This window comes from Spea bombifrons, chromosome 3, assembly GCF_027358695.1.
Source record: "Spea bombifrons isolate aSpeBom1 chromosome 3, aSpeBom1.2.pri, whole genome shotgun sequence".
Lineage (NCBI taxonomy): Eukaryota > Metazoa > Chordata > Amphibia > Anura > Pelobatidae > Spea > Spea bombifrons.
Window position 1 is genome coordinate 116251372 of NC_071089.1, and position 15918 is coordinate 116267289.

The 15918-nt window shown below is 39.1% G+C and overlaps 8 non-coding genes across 8 annotated transcripts; all 8 read right to left on the minus strand.

The window, feature by feature from the left end:
* Positions 1–1205: 1205 nt before the first annotated feature.
* Positions 1206–1277, minus strand: TRNAE-UUC (transfer RNA glutamic acid (anticodon UUC)). The gene has a single exon. It is a non-coding gene; the product is annotated as a tRNA-Glu (tRNA).
* A 490-nt stretch (positions 1278–1767) lies between these two features.
* TRNAY-GUA (transfer RNA tyrosine (anticodon GUA)) lies at positions 1768–1853 on the minus strand. Its single transcript is given in 2 exon segments — positions 1768–1803; positions 1817–1853. It is a non-coding gene; the product is annotated as a tRNA-Tyr (tRNA).
* Positions 1854–2010: 157 nt separating this feature from the next.
* TRNAG-UCC (transfer RNA glycine (anticodon UCC)) lies at positions 2011–2082 on the minus strand. Its single transcript has one exon. It is a non-coding gene; the product is annotated as a tRNA-Gly (tRNA).
* Positions 2083–3653: 1571 nt separating this feature from the next.
* Positions 3654–3725, minus strand: TRNAE-UUC (transfer RNA glutamic acid (anticodon UUC)). Its single transcript has one exon. It is a non-coding gene; the product is annotated as a tRNA-Glu (tRNA).
* A 490-nt stretch (positions 3726–4215) lies between these two features.
* Positions 4216–4301, minus strand: TRNAY-GUA (transfer RNA tyrosine (anticodon GUA)). The gene is given in 2 exon segments: positions 4216–4251; positions 4265–4301. It is a non-coding gene; the product is annotated as a tRNA-Tyr (tRNA).
* A 157-nt stretch (positions 4302–4458) lies between these two features.
* On the minus strand, positions 4459–4530 carry TRNAG-UCC (transfer RNA glycine (anticodon UCC)). The gene has a single exon. It is a non-coding gene; the product is annotated as a tRNA-Gly (tRNA).
* A 1571-nt stretch (positions 4531–6101) lies between these two features.
* Positions 6102–6173, minus strand: TRNAE-UUC (transfer RNA glutamic acid (anticodon UUC)). Its single transcript has one exon. It is a non-coding gene; the product is annotated as a tRNA-Glu (tRNA).
* A 3980-nt stretch (positions 6174–10153) lies between these two features.
* TRNAY-GUA (transfer RNA tyrosine (anticodon GUA)) lies at positions 10154–10239 on the minus strand. Its single transcript is given in 2 exon segments — positions 10154–10189; positions 10203–10239. It is a non-coding gene; the product is annotated as a tRNA-Tyr (tRNA).
* Between the last annotated feature and the right edge of the window lie 5679 nt (positions 10240–15918).

A 15918-nucleotide genomic window follows, 5' to 3' on the forward strand; every position in this document is an offset into this window, starting at 1 on the left:
TTCGAAACCGGGTAGAAACACTTCTTTTCATTCTTCCCATTTAAAATACAGAGCCGATGACTTCATCAACAAAGAGGGCAATCTGCTCCTCAGTTTTGTACCAGAAGGTGGTGCTGTTTCCCTAGGTCTTGGCCTAATCAAGAAAAAGGTGGTCAATCTACTGATGTCTTTCTTTCAGGTAAATGACTGGTGCTTCACATACTTTTTGCTTTGTTGCATTATTGTATTCCTTTGTTTTTCTTGTTTGTAATTTGGATTTTGAGACGATTTTTCCATGATATGTTTGAACCTGATGCAGTACTCACTATAACTATAAAATGAAATACCTGGTCAGTATATTGTGGTGCTATCAAAACTATACATACAATGTAATGTTGTTATAAATACACCTGTTTTGTGATTCGTACGGATAGTTACCTGTAAGTTGTCGGTGGCCAGACTGGGGATAAGTAAGCAGCACTGGAAGTTTCAGGAATTCCACCCTTCCTCCAGCAATCATCAGATATAGAAGATATAATACTTGATCCCTTTAAGCCCATCTCATGGTGATGGGGCTGCCCTGAGAACAAGAGCAGTATGATCAGGTTTTACCATAAGTTTGTCCGGTGTAATTCACTTTTCCCGCAGTGACAGTTTCTTTTACATAAATAGAATTTTCTGAAGGGACAAATTATACATATTACATATAAAACATATACACTTTATGAAAGGATGTGGACACCCCTCCTAATTATTGAGTTTAGGTATTTCAGCCACATCCATTGCTAACAGGTGTATAAAATCAAGCACATAGTCGACCATCTTCCTAGACAGACATTGGCATTATGTCTCCCTTTTCCTCTTCATCTATCTTTGTTCTCTTTATCTCCCAACCCTTTCTCTTTACCTCTCCCTGTGTGTCCACTTTTTCTTTACCGCTACCTTTTGTCACTTCCTCTCCCTTTTCTTTAATCTATCCTCCTTTTCTTTAATCTCTCCATTTTCATTTTCTTTCCTCCTGTTGCATTTTATATAATCTCTCTAATCGATTTCTCCCCTTTCTGATGTTCCTTGACCAGCCCAAAGAGGTAAGGAATTTGGACCAGTATTTTGAGGTGGCTCTTCAGGTAAGATGAGCCCTGTAGATGTTGGGGAATATGATTAATGCCATTTGATTTGACCAACTAGCAAACGGATAGCAACATAGGGTTCCAATAAAAACTAGCTTCCCATACTGGGAGTCGAACCCGGGCCGCCTGGGTGAAAACCAGGAATCCTAACCGCTAGACCATATGGGATACGTGTCTACACCCTGCTCACACCACATGGGATGGTGTATGTGACGGAGCATCCACAGATCCTATAGGAGGTTAACCTTTTTCTTTTAAAATACAGTTGTAATGCCTGTCAGTCCGCGGCTGCAGTTGATGAGTTCCTGTTCCAATGATCTTTTTGATATGCGTCAGAGTTTTATTTTCCCTGCAATCCCAGGTGATACACTACAGAGAGATTCCTCCTCCGTACACGAGATAGGGCAGAACTCAAATTATAAAACCCCTCCCCACCTGGTGACCCTCTGTCATTGAAAACAGCATTCCTGATTGCCATTACCTCCACTAGGCGCATCACTGAACTATAGGCATTGTCTACGGCAGAGCCTTTTCTTTGGATCTTCCCAGATAAAGTGGTCCTTTTGCTGCCCACGGAATTCGCACCTAAAGTCCACTCTTCACTCTGTAGGATCAACCTACCATTTTTTTACCCATCTCACAAAAATAAAAAAAGCATTCCTTCGAGCCGGAATCGAAGCAGCGACCTAAGGATGTCTGATCGTTTTCTACAGTCCTCCGCTCTACCAGCTGAGCTATCGAAGGTCGTGTTTCTAGGTGCTGTCCATGCTGATTGTACCTGGAGCAGCCCCTCCCCCACCAACATGGTATGCATTGTGTTACAAGCTACATCAAGTGGAAGGGTTAACTGCAAACGGCTTGAAACTTACTGAATAAACTCGGATGTGTAAGAAAAAAAAGCTGCGTTGGCCGGGAATCGAACCCGGGTCAACTGCTTGGAAGGCAGCTATGCTCACCACTATACCACCAACGCCATATGGAAAGATAGGCTTTTACACTAGAGATGGGAAGGTCTGGGAAAAAAAAAGCCCAGAAAAAAACATGAGAAAAAAATAACATTTTCTTCCCGTTTTTTTCCAAAGCCGTTTTTTGTTTGTGGGAAATGATGTCATGTAGATGTTATTGTGTCATTTTGCAGCCTTTAGCAGAATTTAGTTTTATGTGGAATATGGAATGTTTCATCAGAACATTTAGAAATCTCGCGGACCTTCAGGAAATGTTAAAAATTGTCATCTTCTGCCTTTGGTCAGATCCTCTGCTCTGGCCTGGCCTCTTTCTACACATAGGTTTCTGTAGCGTAGCGGTTATAACGTTTGCCTCACATGAGGAAGGTCCCCGGTTCGAAACCGGGTAGAAACACTTCTTTTCATTCTTCCCATTTAAAATACAGAGCCGATGACTTCATCAACAAAGAGGGCAATCTGCTCCTCAGTTTTGTACCAGAAGGTGGTGCTGTTTCCCTAGGTCTTGGCCTAATCAAGAAAAAGGTGGTCAATCTACTGATGTCTTTCTTTCAGGTAAATGACTGGTGCTTCACATACTTTTTGCTTTGTTGCATTAGTGTATTCCTTTGTTTTTCTTGTTTGTAATTTGGATTTTGAGACGATTTTTCCATGATATGTTTGAACCTGATGCAGTACTCACTATAACTATAAAATGAAATACCTGGTCATTATATTGTGGTGCTATCAAAACTATACATACAATGTAATGTTGTTATAAATACACCTGTTTTGTGATTCGTACGGATAGTTACCTGTAAGTTGTCGGTGGCCAGACTGGGGATAAGTAAGCAGCACTGGAAGTTTCAGGAATTCCACCCTTCCTCCAGCAATCATCAGATATAGAAGATATAATACTTGATCCCTTTAAGCCCATCTCATGGTGATGGGGCTGCCCTGAGAACAAGAGCAGTATGATCAGGTTTTACCATAAGTTTGTCCGGTGTAATTCACTTTTCCCGCAGTGACAGTTTCTTTTACATAAATAGAATTTTCTGAAGGGACAAATTATACATATTACATATAAAACATATACACTTTATGAAAGGATGTGGACACCCCTCCTAATTATTGAGTTTAGGTATTTCAGCCACATCCATTGCTAACAGGTGTATAAAATCAAGCACATAGTCGACCATCTTCCTAGACAGACATTGGCATTATGTCTCCCTTTTCCTCTTCATCTATCTTTGTTCTCTTTATCTCCCAACCCTTTCTCTTTACCTCTCCCTGTGTGTCCACTTTTTCTTTACCGCTACCTTTTGTCACTTCCTCTCCCTTTTCTTTAATCTATCCTCCTTTTCTTTAATCTCTCCATTTTCATTTTCTTTCCTCCTGTTGCATTTTATATAATCTCTCTAATCTATTTCTCCCCTTTCTGATGTTCCTTGACCAGCCCAAAGAGGTAAGGAATTTGGACCAGTATTTTGAGGTGGCTCTTCAGGTAAGATGAGCCCTGTAGATGTTGGGGAATATGATTAATGCCATTTGATTTGACCAACTAGCAAACGGATAGCAACATAGGGTTCCAATAAAAACTAGCTTCCCATACCGGGAGTCGAACCCGGGCCGCCTGGGTGAAAACCAGGAATCCTAACCGCTAGACCATATAGGATACGTGTCTACACCCTGCTCACACCACATGGGATGGTGTATGTGACGGAGCATCCACAGATCCTATAGGAGGTTAACCTTTTTCTTTTAAAATACAGTTGTAATGCCTGTCAGTCCGCGGCTGCAGTTGATGAGTTCCTGTTCCAATGATCTTTTTGATATGCGTCAGAGTTTTATTTTCCCTGCAATCCCAGGTGATACACTACAGAGAGATTCCTCCTCCGTACACAAGATAGGGCAGAACTCAAATTATAAAACCCCTCCCCACCTGGTGACCCTCTGTCATTGAAAACAGCATTCCTGATTGCCATTACCTCCACTAGGCGCATCACTGAACTATAGGCATTGTCTACGGCAGAGCCTTTTCTTTGGATCTTCCCAGATAAAGTGGTCCTTTTGCTGCCCACGGAATTCGCACCTAAAGTCCACTCTTCACTCTGTAGGATCAACCTACCATTTTTTTACCCATCTCACAAAAATAAAAAAAGCATTCCTTCGAGCCGGAATCGAACCAGCGACCTAAGGATGTCTGATCGTTTTCTACAGTCCTCCGCTCTACCAGCTGAGCTATCGAAGGTCGTGTTTCTAGGTGCTGTCCATGCTGATTGTACCTGGAGCAGCCCCTCCCCCACCAACATGGTATGCATTGTGTTACAAGCTACATCAAGTGGAAGGGTTAACTGCAAACGGCTTGAAACTTACTGAATAAACTCGGATGTGTAAGAAAAAAAAGTTGCGTTGGCCGGGAATCGAACCCGGGTCAACTGCTTGGAAGGCAGCTATGCTCACCACTATACCACCAACGCCATATGGAAAGATAGGCTTTTACACTAGAGATGGGAAGGTCTGGGAAAAAAAAAGCCCAGAAAAAAACATGAGAAAAAAATAACATTTTCTTCCCGTTTTTTTCCAAAGCCGTTTTTTGTTTGTGGGAAATGATGTCATGTAGATGTTATTGTGTCATTTTGCAGCCTTTAGCAGAATTTAGTTTTATGTGGAATATGGAATGTTTCATCAGAACATTTAGAAATCTCGCGGACCTTCAGGAAATGTTAAAAATTGTCATCTTCTGCCTTTGGTCAGATCCTCTGCTCTGGCCTGGCCTCTTTCTACACATAGGTTTCTGTAGCGTAGCGGTTATAACGTTTGCCTCGCATGAGGAAGGTCCCCGGTTCGAAACCGGGTAGAAACACTTCTTTTCATTCTTCCCATTTAAAATACAGAGCCGATGACTTCATCAACAAAGAGGGCAATCTGCTCCTCAGTTTTGTACCAGAAGGTGGTGCTGTTTCCCTAGGTCTTGGCCTAATCAAGAAAAAGGTGGTCAATCTACTGATGTCTTTCTTTCAGGTAAATGACTGGTGCTTCACATACTTTTTGCTTTGTTGCATTAGTGTATTCCTTTGTTTTTCTTGTTTGTAATTTGGATTTTGAGACGATTTTTCCATGATAGGTTTGAACCTGATGCAGTACTCACTATAACTATAAAATGAAATACCTGGTCAGTATATTGTGGTGCTATCAAAACTATACATACAATGTAATGTTGTTATAAATACACCTGTTTTGTGATTCGTACGGATAGTTACCTGTAAGTTGTCGGTGGCCAGACTGGGGATAAGTAAGCAGCACTGGAAGTTTCAGGAATTCCACCCTTCCTCCAGCAATCATCAGATATAGAAGATATAATACTTGATCCCTTTAAGCCCATCTCATGGTGATGGGGCTGCCCTGAGAACAAGAGCAGTATGATCAGGTTTTACCATAAGTTTGTCCGGTGTAATTCACTTTTCCCGCAGTGACAGTTTCTTTTACATAAATAGAATTTTCTGAAGGGACAAATTATACATATTACATATAAAACATGTACACTTTATGAAAGGATGTGGACACCCCTCCTAATTATTGAGTTTAGGTATTTCAGCCACATCCATTGCTAACAGGTGTATAAAATCAAGCACATAGTCGACCATCTTCCTAGACAGACATTGGCATTATGTCTCCCTTTTCCTCTTCATCTATCTTTGTTCTCTTTATCTCCCAACCCTTTCTCTTTACCTCTCCCTGTGTGTCCACTTTTTCTTTACCGCTACCTTTTGTCACTTCCTCTCCCTTTTCTTTAATCTATCCTCCTTTTCTTTAATCTCTCCATTTTCATTTTCTTTCCTCCTGTTGCATTTTATATAATCTCTCTAATCTATTTCTCCCCTTTCTGATGTTCCTTGACCAGCCCAAAGAGGTAAGGAATTTGGACCAGTATTTTGAGGTGGCTCTTCAGGTAAGATGAGCCCTGTAGATGTTGGGGAATATGATTAATGCCATTTGATTTGACCAACTAGCAAACGGATAGCAACATAGGGTTCCAATAAAAACTAGCTTCCCATACCGGGAGTCGAACCCAGGCCGCCTGGGTGAAAACCAGGAATCCTAACCGCTAGACCATATGGGATACGTGTCTACACTCTGCTCACACCAAATGGGATGGTGTATGTGACGGAGCATCCACAGATCCTATAGGACAGGCATGTCCAAACTTTTTTCGAAGAGTGCCAGATTTGATGAAGTGAGCATGTGCGAGGGCCGACCATTTTGCCTGACATTTTTTGAACCATTAAAATTAAATGCAAATTAACTATTTTATGCAAAGTTTATTGAAAACGGCATACTTTTAATTTTGTGACTTGGATGACAAATCTAAACAGGTGTTAAATCACTCTGCCTTTAATATCAAAAAAACAGGAAGCTGAAATATGTCAGGAACATTGTAAAGTACATTACACAAAGTAATAAAGGTTGTCTGTCAACTTTTAAGTTCAAAAAATGTGAACAGGAACATAACACCAAGTATACATGTGTTCAAAATATATTTATAACTGATTTAGACCAACTTCAATGTATTCATCTCAATTGAAAAAAAATTTGCGGCACTAATGTGAAGGGTGAAACTGAGATCTGGACTGCAGCACATAGGCTAGGTCTGGTTCAAAAGCTGTGGTTTTGACGCGCAAAACGTCACGCAGGTGAGAGTCACTTAGTCTTGTCCTCACGCGGTTCTTGTTAAAGTTCATAACAGAGAATGTCTTCTCACACAAATATGTTGAGCCAAACAAGCTCAGCATTTTCTTAGCCAATGTTCGAATCTCTTGAAACCGGCTCTTATCCAGTTGGCGGTAAAAGTTCACAAGAGAGAGCTGTTGGTGACGACTGCGTAACTCGCTGTCACAATGCAGCTCAATGAGCTCGAGCTGCAGCTGATCTGGAGCATCGTCAGGGTCAACAGAGAATGGAGAGGAGAAAAGGATGATCTCCTTTTCAATAGCTGCAAAATCTTGAAAGCGCCGTTTAAACTCCCCAGCCAGAGATGTGATGTCTGCTGCATATCTGCTCGTTTGCGCACTGATGTCATCCTGTGGAAAACTGTTAATTATTTCCTGCAACGCTGAAAAATGAATGGTATTGGGCTGTGTTTGTGACAAATGCCTTAGGAAAAGTTGCAGCTTTGTTCCAAAGGCTTTGAGGTGTGAATAAAGCTGGTGAACCGCTGCATCTTTGCCCTGAAGACTCGTGTTCAGTACATTCAGATGCTTTGTTATGTCGACTAGAAACCCCAAATCAGCCAGCCAAATAGGATCAGATAGTTCTCGCATTGGTTGTCCCTTTGTTTCCAAGAATTCTCCAATTTCCTTTCTGAGAGAGTAGAAACGCTGCAGTGCAGATCCCCGACTGAGCCATCTTATATCGTTATGATATAAAACATCTTCGTATTCAGCCTGGATATCCAGTAGAAACTGTTTAAACTGGCGGTGGCACAGGGCTTTAGAGCGAATAAAATTAATGGTCTTTAGCACCGGTTTCATAACATGATCATATTTGAGATGTTTAGCACAGAGAACTTGTTGATGAACGATGCAATGAAGTTTAATAGCTTTGCCTCCTTCTTCGATCACCTTGTTACAGATTAGGGTTGATAATCCACTTCGTTCACCAGCCATGGCAGGTGCCCCATCAGTAATAATCCCAGTAATTTTGCTCCAAGGCAGTTTCATGTCATCTATGGCAGAACTAACAGAAACAAATAAATCTTTTCCTCTTGTTTGGTCCTTAAGGCTCTGGAGGTCAAGTAGCTCTTCAGTCACATTCATTTCATCGTCAACACCTCTCAGAAAAATCAGCAACTGAGCTGTGTCAGAGAGGTCCGTGCTTTCATCACAGGCTATTGAAAAGAAGTCAAAATCAACTCCTTTTGACGTTAACTGCCTCTTAATATCTGATGAAATTTCTTCTATTCTCCGTGCGACAGTGTTACGAGCCAGGCAAATGTTGGAAAACTCTTGCTTCTTCTCGGGACAGATATTCTGCACCATTTTCATAACGCATTCTTTGATAAAGTCACCCTCAGCAAAAGATTTGCAATTTTTAGCAATTAACGTTGCCACCTCATAGCTAGCCCTTGTGGCATTTTCATTTGAGTCACGGGCTCTTGTAAATAATCGCTGTTGCGACATTAATACAGCTTCAAGTTGCTTCAACTTTTCACTGCGGTCGCGGCCTGTTAGCTTGTCGTATATGCTATGTCTTGACTGGTAGTGTCTCTTGACATTAAATTCCTTATAAACAGCCACAGTATCTTGGCATATCAGACAAACACAGTTATTCCGTATTTCAGTGAAAAAATATTCCACTTTCCACCTGTCCTGGAAGCGGCGTCCCTCACTGTCAACTTTTCGTTTCTTATTTGTAGTTGCCATTATAAAAATTGGCCAGAAGGGGAGAAGTTATGTAGAGAGTACAAGGAGCAGATGGTCGCCCTTGTGGCTGTGTGTGGAGACGCAGGGAGAAGGAAAGCCCAAATCTCGTGATGTCTGAGATCTCGCGAGATTTGGGCTTTCCTTCTCCCTGCCCTGACTGATGACATCAAGTCAGCCACTAGTTTGTTGATACACATTAATAAAGGGTTCATGTTTTACTGAAATCTAACCCTCTGTCAGGATCACAGATAGGAACCCAGTAGCAGCTCTCAAACGTATACTGGCAGCAGTTCAGAAATTAAGAGATCAGACAAAATCGTTGTCAGGCAGGTCCAACGGTCAGTAATGGGGGGGGGGCACACAATGTAGCACAGGATTCGGGGGCACAGTAATCTAGCAATAGCCCAGAACAACTGAGCAATGATAGCTCAGTTGTTCTGGGTTTATAAAGGGTGGAACTCCTCCCCCTACCTGCTGCAATCAGTCTCTGCTGGTGTCCAGGGCTCAGTCTTGAAACCTGAACACCTGCGGAGACCAAGAACAACCATATCCGTCTCCCCGGCAACCACAGACGCCAGGTAGCGGTCTGCTGAGTGTGGGGGCCGGTCTTCCTCCTGGTTCGTCTCCCCGGCGTCTGTGGCCGCCAGGGAGACGATCCTTGGGTTGCAGGGAACGGTCCCCTATTAGACACGTCTCCACGGCGTCTTCGATCGCCGTGGAGACATGATACCGAGTGCCGAGATCGCCCCCTCGCTTGAGCCGTCTCGCCGGCATCCTTGATTGCCGTGGAGACGGGACGCCGAGTGTGGGCGCCGGCTCTCCTGCTGACAGCCGCGCGATGCCCTTGTGGCTGTGTGTGCCGGTGCAGGGAGAAAGAAAGCCCAAATCTAGCGACGTCCGAGATCGCAAGATGTGGGCTTTCTTTCTCCCTGCGCCGGCACACACAGCCACAAGGGCATCTGATGAAGAAATTGTAGGGGAGGGTTAGATTTCAACCCTCCCCTACACAATTTCTTCATCAGATGCTCTTGTGACTGAGTGTGCCGGCGCAGGGAGAAGGAAATCCCAAATCTCGCGAGATTTGGGCTTTCCTTCTCCCTGCGCCGGCTGATGAGGCCAAGTCCCGCGACGAGAGATCTCGGGGACTTACTGGGGGGCCGTAAGCTACATGTTTGGGCAACTTAGCTGTGGGGCCGTATCAGTCCGGAACGCGGGCCGCAATTGGCCCGCGGGCCGGACTTTGGACATGCCTGCTATAGGAGGTTAACCTTTTTCTTTTAAAATACAGTTGTAATGCCTGTCAGTCCGCGGCTGCAGTTGATGAGTTCCTGTTCCAATGATCTTTTTGATATGCGTCAGAGTTTTATTTTCCCTGCAATCCCAGGTGATACACTACAGAGAGATTCCTCCTCCGTACACGAGATAGGGCAGAACTCAAATTATAAAACCCCTCCCCACCTGGTGACCCTCTGTCATTGAAAACAGCATTCCTGATTGCCATTACCTCCACTAGGCGCATCACTGAACTATAGGCATTGTCTACGGCAGAGCCTTTTCTTTGGATCTTCCCAGATAAAGTGGTCCTTTTGCTGCCCACGGAATTCGCACCTAAAGTCCACTCTTCACTCTGTAGGATCAACCTACCATTTTTTTACCCATCTCACAAAAATAAAAAAGGCATTCCTTCGAGCCGGAATCGAACCAGCGACCTAAGGATGTCTGATCGTTTTCTACAGTCCTCCGCTCTACCAGCTGAGCTATCGAAGGTCGTGTTTCTTTTTTTTTTTTTTTAATTTATTCTTTATTAGAAAATAATTTTTTTTTTTTCTTTAAAAGGACACGTATAACAAACATCCAACACACAAACAAATAAGTTAAGTTACATTATACCTGATACAAACTTAACATAAATAACAAAGCTCTTTGAACGATGGACCTATTGAAACCTTAAATCTTTAAGGAGAGGGGGCAATAGTGTCGCATGGCTAAGTAAAGATGGTTGAACTCTAGCCAGGCTCAACTGCTAAGAAAAATTTCTTAAGATCTGATTAGAAAATTTTGGTTCCAGCTAGACCAGATCTTATTATAAGAGACTAGATTATTTCGAAAGAAATATCTCTCTGAAGTAGCCTGAGTGTTAATTTGGTTAAAAATGTCATCTCGTGTTGGAATGTTCTGCGATTTCCAGCAATGAGCTATACAGATTTTACAAGCCAATACTATGTTAATAAACAATACATTATTAGATTTAGATGTATATGGTAAATCCAAATGAAACATAAAAGTTTGAGGTAACAAACAGGTTCTAATACCTGTATTTGTTAAGAGTATAGAACAGACTAATTCTTTAATAAAGTCAAGATTTTGGCACTCCCACCATATATGAGAGTGAGTTCCCATTACTTGATTACACCTCCAACACAGGCCATTAACTGTATTAAACATCTTGCTAAGACTATATGGAACCAAATACCAGCGATGTAGTAATTTAAAATATTGCTCATGTAAGTTTAAGCAGTGAACTGCTTGTCTGGTATGGTTCCAAGCCTTGCACCAATTTTGGTACTGAAACTCAATCTTAAGGTCTTTTTCCCATAGTAAAATCGTCTTAGATTTCCCTTGGGGTAGGAAATTGACCAGTTGTTTTGCTACCTTCGAAATCTTATTTGATAGCGGGGGTTCTAAGAAGAGCTCGTCCAGTTTGTCACCTTCCCTTATTGGAGTTATAAGTAAAAATTGTTTAATACGTAAGTATGAGAAAAGGTCTTTATTTGATAAATTGAATCTGATTTGAAGATCTACAAATGGGGTCACTGTTTGGTTTTCTGTAATATCTGCAATATCGAGTATTCCCCTTTGTTTCCAACTCTGAATATTTAAGTCTCTAATATTTAAATTCAAGATACCTATAGGGGATAATTCCGATATGAGAGTTGATAAGCCATAATTTTCCCGAACTTTGAGTACTACTTTTAAGATATCTTTCATTAAGAAACTTGAAATTCCTAATTTCTTAATCATTTTCTTATCAAGCCATATTAAGTTAAATGGTTCAACATTGTTATTTATACTTTTCTCAATACTATACCAACCTAAATTATGTTTGTTTATTTGTCTCCATGCCATCGCGTGGGAGATATGGGAGACTTCGTGGAGTCTATAAAGGTCTGGATAGCCTATCCCCTCCTGAGAGATACCCCTCCTCAAAATATTTTTTGAGATCCTAGGTCTCTTAGTTGACCATACAAATATTGAAAATAGTTTATCAAAATCCTTCAATATTTTTTTAGGAACTATATAAGGTATCATTCTAAACAAATATAAAATTTTTGGTAATAAATATGCCTTAAGTATGTTTATCCGACCTAACCAGGATAACTCTATCTTTTTCCATCTAGAGGTTAATACTTTCATTTCTTCTAATAGAGAACTAAAATTTAAAGAAATTATTTCTGATAAATTTTTGGTAATTTTAATGCCCAAGTAATCAATTATATGCTGAGTTTTAATTGCATTGGGTCCCTCTATAAGAGATCTTTGTTGATTTTCATTCAAATTTAATGTTATTACCTGTGTTTTTGAGAGATTTATTTTATAATTAGAAAAAGATGAGTATTCCCTTATTACTTCTAAAATAGAGAAATATGAGTATTCTGGAGAGGATATTGTTAGAAGTACGTCATCTGCATATAGTGTAATTTTATGTTCCTGAGAACCTATTTTTATCCCTGAGATCTCATTTGAGTTTCTTATGGACATTGCTAGAGGCTCCATAACCAATGCATATATCATTGGAGCTAGTGGGCAGCCTTGACGCGTACCATTCTGGATTTTAAAAGTTTCTGATTCAAATACTGATCCCTTAATTCTGGCAGTAGGAGAAGAATATAATGCCATAATAGATCTTATGAATTTTCCATTTAATCCAAATGCACGGAGAGTTACTTCCATGAATTTCCAATTAACTCTATCAAAAGCCTTTTCAGCATCTAATGCTAAAAAGGCTGAAGGAGTTTTCTTTCTATGAATCTCTTCTAAGATATTGAAAAGTCTACGAGTATTATCTTCTCCTGATCTTCCAGATATAAACCCCGTTTGATCTGGATGAATAAGGTCTGGGATTATTTTTTTAAGTCTTTGTGCTAATATTTTAGAGAAAATCTTTACGTCCACATTTATAAGGGAAATCGGCCTATAGTTGGTTACTAATGTCGCATCTTTCCCCGCTTTTGGTATGGGCGTTATCGATGCTTCCAGCATTTCGGACGGAAATTTACCCAATTCTGCTATTTCATTAAAAAGACGTTTAAGAATTGGATTTATTTCGGTATTCAGGGTTCTAAAAAGTAACGCTGAGAACCCATCGGGGCCTGGTGCTTTCCCTGGTGCCAAATTATTTATGACTTCCTCTATTTCTGCAGTGGAGAAAGGTTGGTTCAACACATTTGATTGTTCTCTAGTTATTTGCGGGAGATCTAGTTTATCTAAATAAGAATATGTCTGTTCTTCTGTCTTATTCAAACTATCCAAGTTGTAAAGCGCTTCATAATGATCTTTAAAGGCATCTCCTATTTGAACCGGAGATAAACAAATTTTATTCTTAAAATTTATTTGTTTAATCCTGTAACTTTGATTTTGTATTTTAAGTTTATTTGTTAAGTCCCGAGAAATTCTATTATTACTGCAGTACCATTTTTGTTTCAAACGGGACATAATTTTATCTGCGTTAAGTTGTAATTTGATTAATATGTCCGTTTTAATTAATTTTATCGCTTCATATTTATCTTGGTTGGGGTTGATCTTATTATCCCTTTCTGCTTTTGTTAGAGCAATATATAGGTCCGCAAGATTTTCCCCTCTAGACTTTTTAATCCAGGAAGCTTTTTTGATTAAGTGACCTCGTAAAAAACATTTCAAAGCGCACCATAAGGTGCTTACTGAAGTATCTCCGGTGTCATTGTTTTCTAAAAATTGTTTAGTTAAATTACAAAGTTCTTTTTTATTCTCATCTGATTTTATTATTTGCTCATCTAGGCGCCATCTAAAATATTTTTTATAATTTGGGTTGTCTAAAATTTGAATAAAGACTGGTGCATGGTCAGACCAAGTAATGTTACCAATCGAAGAAGAGGAGCATCTCTCTAATGTTAATCCAGACATAAAAATAGCATCTATACGTGAGTATGACTTATGGGGAGCTGAATAAAAAGTATAGTCTTTTTCTTGGGGATGCATCGTCCGCCAAACATCATACAAATTATGTTTAGACAATGAAGCTGTAAACCGATCAATTTTTTTCCTTAATTTGTTGTCATAAGCTTCCGTTTTCCTTACTGATATTCTGTCTAAATTGAAATCTTGGATGCAATTTAAGTCCCCCCCTATAATTACTAAACCTTTTCCGATTCTTTCTAAGGTTTCTATTGAGTCATTAATAAACTTGACTGTTGCCTCAGAGGGAGCATAAAGGCACATAAATGTATAGAGAATATCGTTAATCTTACATATTAAAATTAGTCGTCTCCCCTCGTTGTCAGATTCATGTATAATGTATTCAAATTTATTTTTCTGAGATAATACAATTGCAACTCCTCTTTTCTTTTCCCTAAACATAGAGGATGTATAGATATAAGGATATCTACGGTACTTCCACATTAAAGGTTGTTGTTGTTGCCAATGAGACTCTTGAATAAACGCAATATCTATATTTTCTTTTAACAAGAGATCATAAAGATAAGACCTTTTATGTGGTGAGTTCAACCCTTGTGCGTTAATTGTTACCAGATTAAGGGTCATTAAAAAGATTTGTACAACATATTTGTCCTAAGAAGACCACTAACTTTCGCCAGTTAAGACACTCGCCCCTATAAAGATCTGAATAGGTTTCAAGATAATTTTCAGAGAGCTTCACAATAAACAAAAAATTCACATTTAACATTAAATCAAACATAAAAACATACATTCCATCTCCAATACTTGGGAGAAAGTTACCTACTAACCTCCCATTCTGGAGAAAAAATCCCTGAACCATCTGGGATTGTTATTATGGGGGTGCTAATAGGGCTGAGAGAGAGAAAAAAAAAAAAAAAAAAAAAAGGGGGGGGGGGGAAAGAAAATTCTCAATGTAGTGTATTTAACCGTTATGTGTGTGTGTACATAGTACTGTCTAAGGTGTCCACATGATAAATATATTTCTTTCAGGTTGCGGTTGATATAGTATATTTTAAGTTTAGATAAGAAATTTTTTTTTTTTTTTTTTTTTTTCCCCTTCCTTTCCTTCCCCTCCCTTTTACCCTCTGAAATAGCATATTGGGAGTACCTGTATATATATATTCCTAAAAATTTATGTGTATAAAATAGTGTTGTCTAAAATATCCTCATAGTAAATGAATTTCTTTCAAGTTCCGATTAGTCCCCATCTAAATTAACCTAATATGCCAGTGGAATACTCATATTTATCTACGTATATTCCCACTATATAGATAAATTAATGCCAACATTTTAATCTTCAGATAACATATTTTGAATATTAAGTGTGCATATATATCAAAATTATATTTAAGTGTCACCATACTAAGTGTAGTTCTTACGAATTCCTATTTGTCTCCCTTTAATATAACGTGATGTGGTGATGTGCCAATGGGAGTACATATCTATATTCCCAATAAAGAAAGAAAGAAGGAAAGGGAGGAGAAAAAAAAAAAAAAAAAAAAAAAAAAAAAACGTTTTCATGTAGTGTAATTAACCATTATGTGTACATAGTGTTATTTAAAGTGTCCACATGATAAATATAATTATATAATATTTTTTAAATAAGCATTTTTCACCCTCTAAAATAACATATTAGAAATACATGTGTATCTATATACATATTCCTAAAAATGTATGTGTATAAAATAGTGTTATCTAAAGTGTCCACGTAGTAAATGAATTTCTTTCAAATTCCAATTTTTCCTATTCCAGGTTAACCTGATATATCAGTGAAATACTCATATTCACCTACGTAAATATTCCCACTATATAAATAAATTCATGCAAACAATTTAATCTTCATATAACATATTTTAAATATTAAGTGAGAATATATATCAAGAGAAAAAAAAAAAAAAAAAAAAAAAAAAAAAAAAGGAGGTCAGTGGTGTTATATGTAGATCAAAATATAGGAGTACAAATATATACAGACGCCCATGTTTCAGCAGGAAAAATATTATTTTTATATATCATCAGTACTGTTGTTTACTTCCCACCCTTTGAGTAACATAGTGCATCTGCCAAATTAGACATATATGGATATAGATAAACTATAAAAAAGGGAACAAAGGACGGAATTCCTTGGGCGAAGATCACTTGATTAAGCCCCAAGTAGTTAATTTTAATTTAAGCTGTTGGGGGTCAAAGCAAGTATGGACCCTCCCATTATGGGTAACTCGAATTTTAATTGGAAAT